At 32.5% G+C, this 10,859-nt stretch overlaps 1 long non-coding RNA gene across 2 annotated transcripts; it reads left to right on the top strand.

Moving 5' to 3' along the window:
* The first annotated feature begins 404 nt into the window (after positions 1-404).
* On the top strand, positions 405-9,611 carry LOC147384090 (uncharacterized). Of its 2 annotated transcripts, none has more exons than XR_015173080.1 (5): positions 405-831; positions 2,801-2,966; positions 4,464-4,569; positions 9,352-9,396; positions 9,508-9,611. It is a non-coding gene; the product is annotated as an uncharacterized LOC147384090 (long non-coding RNA). The 2 variants fall into 2 exon arrangements; XR_015173081.1 differs by lacking the exon at positions 405-831 and adding an exon at positions 2,592-2,698.
* Positions 9,612-10,859: the final 1,248 nt, after the last annotated feature.

Raw genomic sequence — 10,859 nt, 5'->3', positions numbered from 1 at the left:
AGAAAAACACTTTCCCCAAAATGCTCCCCATTTGGATACAAAGTAGAAAGTAACTTTGGGAGATACTTTATAGAAAGTAGATAGTAATTTTGTTCTATTTTGTAAATAGTTTAAATTTTTTACGTTTTAAAAGTCATTTTTTATAGTTGGTACCGTTTGGATAGAAAGTAGAAATTAGCAAGCAAAAAAGTAGCTTTGAGAGAGTAACTTTTAGAAAGTAGAAAGTAATTTCTTTTTTTCTTTTTTAAATAGTTAAGATTTTTTGCTGTTTAAAAGTAGTTTAATTAAATAAATCTAATCAAGCTTTTTTTACTTTCACAAGTTAAAAAGTTGTTTTTTATGTGAATCCAAATTGACTCTAAACAAGCTTTTTTTAAAAAACTTTTAACTTTTAAAATTAAAAATGTTATTTTTGAGTGTATCCAAAATCAGCTCTCAAGCCTTTTTCCAAGAGGCGTTGAAAAACTTATGCCTTGAGGGTTGCACACCCCTTTTGAGCTTCAACTTGTATGTTGTATCAAGGTTAGAAGCTCTCTCAATGCATAGGCAATATAGTTAAGATTTGAATTACTAGGTATTTTATTTAACTTAATGTTTATTATGCTCGTTCCAGATTTTTGAGTATTTTGCCACTGTTCAGACCTCGGATGGAGAGGTTACACCAACATACTTGATGCGAGCAGTTGTTTTTGTATTTCCTCTGCCTGAATCAAATTTCGCGAGAGAAGGGTATTTGAGAGGAGAGTGCAGCCTTGGAGACTTGCAATGTGCTTCTTCAACATTTGTTATGCATTTTAATATTAGCAATGACAGGCTCAAATCTTTCATAGAGTGAGTTATTAATCTATGACTTTTATTTTGCAAATGAATGATCAAATAAAGATCACTACAAAGTCAAATTTTCAGATCTTATATCCTCAATTTTGGTTCATGCAGACGTAAGCTCTTTGTATTTGTTAACAATAAATTTTAACAAATCTACCTCGAGATTCGTGAAATAAGATCGTAAATAATTTTATTGATTTTGATGAAAACAAGAGTACAAGTCTCAATGTTATCTTCTTATTACAGTCAAGTACCAAATAATGACATATGTAGCTTTTCTTCTCTACGGGTTTCGTACCTTATCGACTGAGAAAGTTGTTTTGACAATGACTTTGTTTATGCTTGATCTTCTATAGATTTTCTTTTCTTCGAGTTTTTTATTTTATCGGTTGAAAATATTTCCTTGATTTCTGGAGAAGAGCTTTATACTTGATCTTCTCTTTAAAGGCTAAACTTGTCTAAATCCAATTTTAGGGATTCTATGGACTGTTATCGGGTCAAACTCATTTGTTTGGGTATAAAGCCCAATATTTAATATGTGGATTACTTGAATTTGTTAGATTATGGGCTTTATATACGAAAACTCCAAACCCAGGCTTGTAGGAGGCACGTTGCCAGTTAATAGATTCAATTTGGTTGCAAGGCCAATTTATAACTTCAAGGTTCTTACTTATAAAATTTGTAAAGGCTTCCTCCAAATTTCGATGCCTACAAATGCCCCCTCAATGATGCATTATTCGATGTATTGTTAATAGTGATGCATTCTTGATTCTGTCGATAGGCGTGTAAGTGCCTTGAGTTTGGTACGTCCATCTAGCATCAATGTCAAAAGATTTGTATGAAAGATCGCTCTTAGGAATTGATCAACCACAATTTTGAGGCGGTTGGACGGAGATCAAACAAAAATTGACGGTGATATTTCTTGCTTAAGCCCTTCAAAGTGAATCGATGGCCCATGTAAGAAGCTCACATTTAGGGCTGCTACTTTTTTTTTTTTACATTCAACCCAAAGTTTAGTATGTATGGGAAACATATGATCATATATTTTTTGTTCTAATTTAACTAAACTTAAAGTAAAAGATCATATCCTTTTATTCTCATCTCCCCAACTTTTTAACTCCATCAAGAAACCTTTCAGCAAAGGTTAAAAAGTGCACATAGGTTTCAAGCTTCACACGGTGCATCACCCCTTTCAACATTCAAAAATTTTCTATAAAATTAGATTGGGGTTCATACCTTGACAAGAATAGTAAAGTCAATATTGATGGTGGGATTATATAGTGGAATCCAAAATTTTCTTCCTTAAGAAGTTACAATGGCCGCTAAAGGGTTTAGAAGATAGAGTTAAGGGCTTTGTGAAGAAAATGATAAGCATTGAATATTGTGTTTTTTTTTTTCCCCCACATTCTTGTTTGAGTTGACTCGTCAAGATTCTGCATTGATCGTGAGATAAACAAATCGACCGAGTGCTCATTTTTTGATAGGGTTAGAAGGTTCAGATTGGGCTGATTTTTTGTGAGGTAGAGACCATCCTCCGAAAACATAATCTAAATCTAAAACTTCTAACCCATATTTTGAAAAATGATTGTTTTTACATATGATCCCCTACTTTATTATGTATTCTTCTTTTTTAAATATTATTTGGATTATTGATGAGATAGGACTCATTGTGATGAAAGTAGGGCCATAGAAGGTGAATGCCACTTCCACCTGTCATCTACAGATAGTTAAAGCCACGTGTCACACATGTAGCAAGTCGGTTCTATCAGTGGGACTCACTAACAAGATGATCTAAAATAAATCAGTCTTCCACTCTTCTTCACAAACCAGAACTGCAAGAGAGAGAGAGAGAGAGAGAGAGAGGGAGAGAGAGGTGTCCATTTATATTTCTCTACTTCTTTGTTTTGATGATCATCTGTAAATTTTTTATGCTCTTAACGATCTCTGGTCTGATTTTTTTAATATTTTTTTGAAGGTGACAGTTCAGAAATCTTCTCTGGGGTGGCGGTTCTGGCATTAAAAATAAAGATTGATCAATAACCATTACAGTGCTACTTCCAAGGCCTGATAAAACACTTAATATTTTGGATGTTTCATAGAGATTGATCAATACTCTGGGCTGGCGGTTCTATCTTCAAATGGTAAGGATGGAGTTTCATCGTCATTTTTTCTTTTTGGCCATTTGATCAGAAGGTCTACAAAGCATTGGATGTTTCATAGAGATTGATCAATACTGATCTCAAGGATCATCCATTTGTCAGCTCTTGAAATACTTAAAAATCTTATTTCTTGATGATCAGAGATCTCTACTGAGAAGGAGATAGAGAGAAAAGTGATTATTTATAGATAAAATATGTTTTTTTTTTTCTCGTAGCTAAGTAGAAGTATTTAAGCCAAGTTACCGATTGGACTCGATGAATCAACTCTTTTTCGAGTTCTATTGGGACTCATCTCTAAAATTTTGGGCTTAAAATGGGTCAGATCTTGTATATCCATATCCAGATCTGAATCCGACTTGGATCTCACTGGATGACACCATATGTGAACCATTTTACCATATCTTAATTTGGATCCAACCCGACCAAATTGCTTGATTTGGGTTAGGCTGGGCAGGAATATTATGGACCGTTTAACATTTTTTCTTGGAAAATGATATTTTAGAAAATCTAAAAATATATTTTTCGAAATAATATATCATTCAAATCTAGACGGATATAGGGATAAGATAATACCTGAGGATTTTCAATTTCTTTCGCATACGTCCTCAACTTCCTTTTATATAGAGGTTTAGTTAGCATTGTCTTCAACTTGCAATGAAAAAACTCCAAATCTTTAAGAATCAAGGATCTGTGCATATACGTAAGTTTACAATAGAGAGATATTTATTTATATGAGAAAATATTTGTGTAAGAAAAACATTTTTGTTGTCCATTAGTGTTTGACATTGATGTGAAGTGTCATGCACAATGACCCTTAATCGCCCGTCCACACCCCAAATTAATATTGGGGTTGCAACATAAATCCTACGTTTGCATTCTGCTCAATATTGGGTCATATCTTCAGTTTGGGATTTATGTGTTGTGGTTTGAGGAGCCCTGATAGTATTGGTCAACAAGGAGGTATTGTAAATCAAGCCACGCCTTCACACCGGATCAGTGTGATCCGTGGACGTACCTCAATCATTAGGGAAACGCATAAAATCTTTGTTCTTTGTGTGAATGCATCTTGTGATTGGTTTTTTTTTTTATTTATTCAACCATGTTCATATCTTTTCTTACTTCATCCTTGCAATTTTTGCATCCCTATTTCCCCTAAAGATACTTCACCATTTATTTCATAGATTGAGAGGTATATCTTCTTTTAAAATATTTAGTTTATGTTAAGTAAACAATATATAAACTTGTTTATTATACATTATAATTAGATAAACAACATAGAAATAATCATGCATCCAAGAGTGAGGACATGGGATTCAGTCTCCTTGTTACACAAGGGTGACATAAGTATATCTAGTTTGCATTTATGAAGTTCTTGGTTAGCATGCAGATGTATTTCCTTTTTTGTCCCTCGTTGAAAAGTAGTGCCTTCTATCTCCATATAAAAACTTTCCTTACATCTCTTTTTTTTGTTTGTTGCAGATACAAAAGCTTATAGAACGATGTATTCAACTACACATGATCCAGAAAGAAGTAGTGGACACGCTCTTGGCTCAGGCAAAAGTAGAACCTATTTTCACTGAACTTGGTAATCATCCTATATTATTACTACTTAGTCATGCATCACATCATTTTGATAGTAGTTTTGGTTTCCAATTCTGTACCTTTTATTTCTTCATTTGTTACTATCATAGAATGGAAAACTTGATTAAGGGTTCATAGAATATGATTATTTTTTCATTTTTTTTGTTTTGATTGTTAACTTTTTAGTTGGCTCATTTTTTATGCCTATTGTCTTGGGGTGTGATTATACTGAAAGATGTAGTTTCCAGAATTAATTCAACTATGAAACAATCAAATTTCACATGATGGACAGGTTTCGCTCCATTTAATCAGTTGGAAATTTGGGGCTCTTTAGTTTGGACCCATTCTTTGTCAACATCCTCTGGTATTGCATGGATGCAGGTTTGAACTATATTAAGAGTTTAAACTTGACAAGCATCTTCCAAGTTCCAACCTTCGAGTGTTGAGCCCCTATAGATAGAGCATTTTCGATACATACATTTTTGGTTACACTAACTCTTGTTGACTTTAAAAGAAGTTGTAACCATGAGAAAGAGTAGTCCTTATTGATACACATCAAGCATAGTAAATGGCACAATGAATGTGGGACAGAATAATAAATGAATAACGGAAATATGAAAGGATTTACCTAATTGAAGATACCATAATCTACTAATGTTGATTCGTATATAGAAAATCGGAGTCGACAACCTAGTCTACGGTTTATATGAACCGGATTTTGACTCAAAATATGGATAAAGGCATGGTTCATAAAGGTTAACGGCTTTGTGGATCATGTCACAAGATATGGAGAACGGGTTCGGGGAACAAGTTACGGTATTGGAAGGTGTAAGGCACCAATCCCGCATGGCAAAAGTCAATTTCTATTAATATTGAAAATGTTACATTCCGAATGGCCTACAAATTGTAAAGAAGATCTGGCTTGAAGAATAAAAATATGGATTGTTGTGGTTGACTTCCTCAAGAATATATGAAATAGGTACAAACATCATTGCAATAAATTCAAGATTTCAAGTTTCCTCCGACTTTGGATCAAATCCGACCTTTCAAATTGATTGGTTTTAATTTTAATGATTGTGTTCGAATTCTTTCGATGTTTTGATGGATGTTTTGGGTTCTTTCAATATAGTATGGGGATTAGGTTGATGGAGGATGGTTTGTGGAGCTTTAGTCTTAATATGCCAAAAATTAAGTTTTGGAGGGGCTACGAATTTTGCTTCCCCCCCCCCCCCACCCCCCCCCCCCCCCCCTCCCCCCCCCCCCCCCCCCCACACTCCTTTTTTAGATCTCTTCAATGGATCTTAAGGAAACTTTTTTTTTAGATTTTATATTTCTAAGGTTGTGTTTTGGAAAGATTTTACAAAAAGAATTTGGATGTTTCTTTTAGTTGATTAAAATTTTAATATTTTTGGAAAGGTTTATTAGTTAGATCTTTCAAATTTGCAATAATTTATAGGAATCCCACGCAATTTCGACAACGAGGGTTCTCTTTTCCCTTTATTGGAAATTTTTATTTTTGTGTTTTAAAACCAGAGTGGACCGGCAGTTTGACTAGGTACAACTAGAATTTTTAGAAACATCGGTCCAGTTCAATTTGAACTAGTATTTCATCAAGAACCGTACGAACAGTTGGTACTTAAAACCTAAGAGCTATAGGTGTTGTAAATCAATTTTTGTAAGGTTTAAAAGCTTTGAAGGTGTTCAAGAAAAAGATTTGAAGACTTTGAAGAAGAAAAGACAGGTTTCTACCCACTATCTAATCTTTTTTATTTGTTTTTCATAGATTCATCACAAGGTGTTGAGATTTTGAATATTTTGAAGGGGGAAAAATAAGAGGTTTGAATTGTATTTTGACAGACTAAAACTGTAATTTTGGAAGTTAGAATGACAATCAATAGGATGGACCCATAGCCAAGTTGTTCATCTCGCCTAAATGATTACCGCATGACCCACTTGGTGATCATCAAGGCCTCACTCTAGGCCGGAGCCGAACTCATATAAACCAACAAATGAAGCCAAATAGCTAGGCCAACATATCAATTCTGGAGTAAGTCCATTGGAATGGATACATCATTTAGATGTCACAAGAGAGACATTACTCATGGTTCCCATGCCAACCAATCATGAGACTGCTTATAATAATAATGCTTGAAATGGAATGAATATAATTTGAGCATACTCCACAGTGACAAGAATAAGAAAAAATTGAAAAAGAGAAAAGGGTAGTTTTGTTATTTTATTAATAGTATTTTCATTTTATCTTTAGGATTGCAAGGACACAAATGCTAACCATCCATTTTAAGATGTATAAACTTACAAAAATGTTATCTAGACATCCTAGATGGTGATCTTACATTAGACATTAGCCTTCTTTCTTTCTATTTGACTGATGGTGTCCTTATAATACCATAGCTTGCCGAGTAAAAGAAAATAAGATAATAATAAATCTAATCATGTGAAAAGATATATCATAGGCAATATGCAAAACAATTGAATATTAAATATTGTTAGTGAATAAAAAATTTATTGTAATTTCCATTCCAAATTTTACTTAGATTAAAATTACTAAATTAGATAGACATATCATATGTGATGAAATATTGTTGAAAATGGGATCGTGCCTGTGACTTCATGTGTAAATGCATATTTTTGACTGAATCAACTTTTCGATCAAGGTAGAAAATAACTAGAATAAAAGAAAAGCAATTTCCCTTCATCACAAGATCTACTATGATAAATTTGACAGGCAAAAGATACCAACAACATGCATGAAGCAACCCTAGAACGTATGAGAACAAATTTGGAATCTCAAAACAAAATCACAAAGAAAGAATTTACAATAGAAAAATAAAATTATCAGACTTATAATTAGATAATCGCATATGATGTAGGCTAAAATAACAAAAATGAGATGAGAAGTGAGAGAAGATGAAGATAAGCTCTTTAGTTTAAAATTAGGGCAACTGTAAAATTAATTACAACTTGTGAGAAAGCGATATTAAATACTATTGACAAGATACAAAAATGTCCCGTAAACTACAAAATTACCTTTCAAACCCAAAAATGCTCAAAAAGAATTGAAACAAATTCAAAACACGAAATTTGAAGGCTCAAAAGGTCGATCAAATTTTAATTGAACTTAAAAGTCAATTACTTCGCAAAGAAAAAAACTTTTCTTATTGAGTAAGGTGAAGTTTTTTATCACATCAACATGTGGCATCCAAAACCATCAGGTGTACACAAAATGTAGATCACAAAATTTTCAAGAACTTATCTTTCACTATTGAATTTTAATTTTAAATTTGGGAGTCCAATAGCCATCCATTTTCAGAACCTTGGATCAATCCAAAAACCATTGAATCTTTTAAATATTAAAAAAAACAAGACTGACTGTCACGTCTCAAAAATTCAACACGAATCTCAAGGATTCTTCTATTAGATCTCATAGCATGATAATCTACCCATTCCATAATGACATATAATAATAGAGAACGGATCATGTTTCATAACTATAAGACGTCGAAAATATAAATAAATACAAATAAACTAACAGAGTGCATAAGCTATAAACATTCAAACCATGGTCCAAAATCCTTAAATCTCAAAACAAATAATCTCTCATTAACTGAAACAAAAGACATAACTACGTATCAATATTGAATACAAATCAGCCACAGTGCCCTGACACAAGTATCTCAAACTGAATTATAAAAGACAAATAACTACTAAACTTTAAGATTACTCAAACAGTCGGAGGCAACTGCTTATCTTCATACTCAAACGTTGGTGCCTCCTCTTAAATCTCTTCCTCAATGAAAGGATCCTCTAAAGTCACATGATATGAAAAAAGGGATTAAAATTCTAACAAAAATGCCATAATTTACATTTTTTTCTTGAACCCAAAAATTAGATTTTTATTCATTGAAATTTGAATTTTTAAATTATTCCCATTGTTTCCAAATTCGGGTATTCTCTTATTTAAATGTTTCGTGAACTTCTAAAAATTTTGTGATCTTTATTTTTGTGTACATCTGATGTTTGGATGCCACATGTTGATGTGGTCAAAAAAATCCGCCCTATTTAATAAAAAAAAAAAGGGTTTTTCTTTGCGAAATAATTGAATTTAAGTTCAATTAATATTTGGTTGGCCTTTTGAGCCTTCAAAATCATGTTTGAATTTGTTTCAAAAGTTTTTGGGTAGTTTTTAGGTTTGAAAGGTAATTTTGTAATTTGGGGGGTATTTTTGTATTTTTTCAATAGTATTTAAGATCGCCTTCTCATAACTTGTAATCAGTTTTGCATTTGCCCTAATTTGAAAGAAAAAAGCTTATCTTCATATTCCTTCACTTATGATCTCATTTTTGTGATTTTATCGTACATCATACGCCGTTTTCTAATTATAAGTCTCATGATTTTATTTTCCATTGGAATTACTTTCTTTGTGGCCTTGTTTTTGAGATTCCAAATTTGTGTTCATATGATCTAGGGTTCCTTTGTGCATGTTGTTGGTATCTTTTGCATGTTAGATTTGTCTTAGTAGGTCTTGTGATGGATGGAAACCGCATTCCTTTTATTCTAGTTATTTTTAACCTTGATCAAAAAGTTGATTTAGTCAACAATCTGCATTTACACATGAAGTCACAAGCATGATCCCATTTTCAACAGTATTTCCGTCCCATATAAGTTGTGTTTCTTGCTTTTTGTTTTTTAATGTTCAAGATTAATCTTTCCATTTTAATTTTTAAAGATATGCTGAGGAGTTGTGTTTGATCACCTTTCCTAGCAGTCGATGCAGACAATTTCCCGGATCCCATTGAGAGAGAATATCAAGGTGTGGTTTTCCAAACATGTCCATTTGTCGCATCTTGTATCTTCTCTCTATCGGTCATCCCAACCACTTTTCATAAAAAAAGATGATGTATGTTTCTTGACCGAACTGCAGAAAATAGGAGACTGGACACCATATTTGAAGGGTTGAGTTTTGAGGAATTCAACAATGATTGATTGGATCCTTCAAATTGAAAGTTTCATTTCTATATTTTGAGGTATGTTACTCCAAATTCCAGGTCATTAGTTCAAACCAAGGTTTAAAGTTCCCGTTATAAAGGGTTACCATTTGGAAAAAAATGTCGAGTTAATGATATTTAAAACTTTAGATAGTATCTCTTTTAAAGCTTATGACAAAGTTAGATTATTAAAAATGGTTGTTGTTATAAACAACATTAAAATAGAATTATAATAGCTGGGTGTGATTCAACACATAATGGTATATAGTATATTACATGTTACAAGCAAATATTGTACGTGGCTGTTGACCACATTATGACATCTAGGGTTTTGGTCATTGAATTTAAGGTCAATAGTACTAAAGCGCCAAGTGCATCTCATGTGCTTACACTAGTGTAATATGGTATATTACATGCCATAGCCCCAACATCTTGTATGGACTTTTGTTTGGATGCAATTTCCTGAAATAGAAAATCATATAGTAAGAGAATGATCTTTAAATGTAAATAAACCATAGAAGAACAGAGTAGCTATAGAAGAACATGCTAAATGTAAATAAACAAAGAGAATTAAAGAACTTATTGGTGAAACATGGATGGATCGAGCACAGGGTTGGGTTATTGTCCTAACTGTGATAATCATCTCCCAATACTCCAACAATAAATGTTGATTGATTTTAACGACCACCTCTTAATATTCTCTACTAAAATAGTTGAAGAAAATACTTATGAACTCGATGATTCTGTGTTTTACAAATAATTTTCAAAAGAAAATATTCAAATTTGAGAGGAAGAAAAAAAAAAAAAAAAAAAGAGGAATGGTAGAATTTTTTTTTCTTTTCTTCTTGATTTTTTCTGGTTTTTCTCTCATCTTAGGAAATAAAGGATTAACTTCCTTATAAAGATAAATGAGAATTTAATTTCAATTGATAAGTTAGAAACGTGTATAGCACTTATCATCAATTTGTCTATTTAAAAGGAGAGCTCCAACGATTACAAACTAATTTTATTAGAGGTTGGTAAAATAATTTAGTCACACGGCGTATTTCAAGAGTTGGGCATGATGATAATTCTGAGAAAATTTATTTTAACTTTTGACCATAAAAATGCTTTGATCATTAGATAAAGCCCAAATGTGATCCCATATTTGTAAATCAAGTCTGACTTGGCTTGGCATACACATGTGGTTATTTTATTCTTTGTCCTACCACAACTTTATCTAAAGCTAGTGTGTAGGAATTTAAGATCTCCATGATTTCCTTTTCCATGAACAATATAAAAATAATTA

This window comes from Akebia trifoliata, chromosome 15 (assembly GCF_017979445.1).
Source record: "Akebia trifoliata isolate Shusen 1 chromosome 15, ASM1797944v1, whole genome shotgun sequence".
NCBI lineage: Eukaryota > Viridiplantae > Streptophyta > Magnoliopsida > Ranunculales > Lardizabalaceae > Akebia > Akebia trifoliata.
The sequence above is the reverse complement of the archived record's forward strand: the minus strand, read 5'-3'. Positions and strand labels throughout refer to the sequence as shown.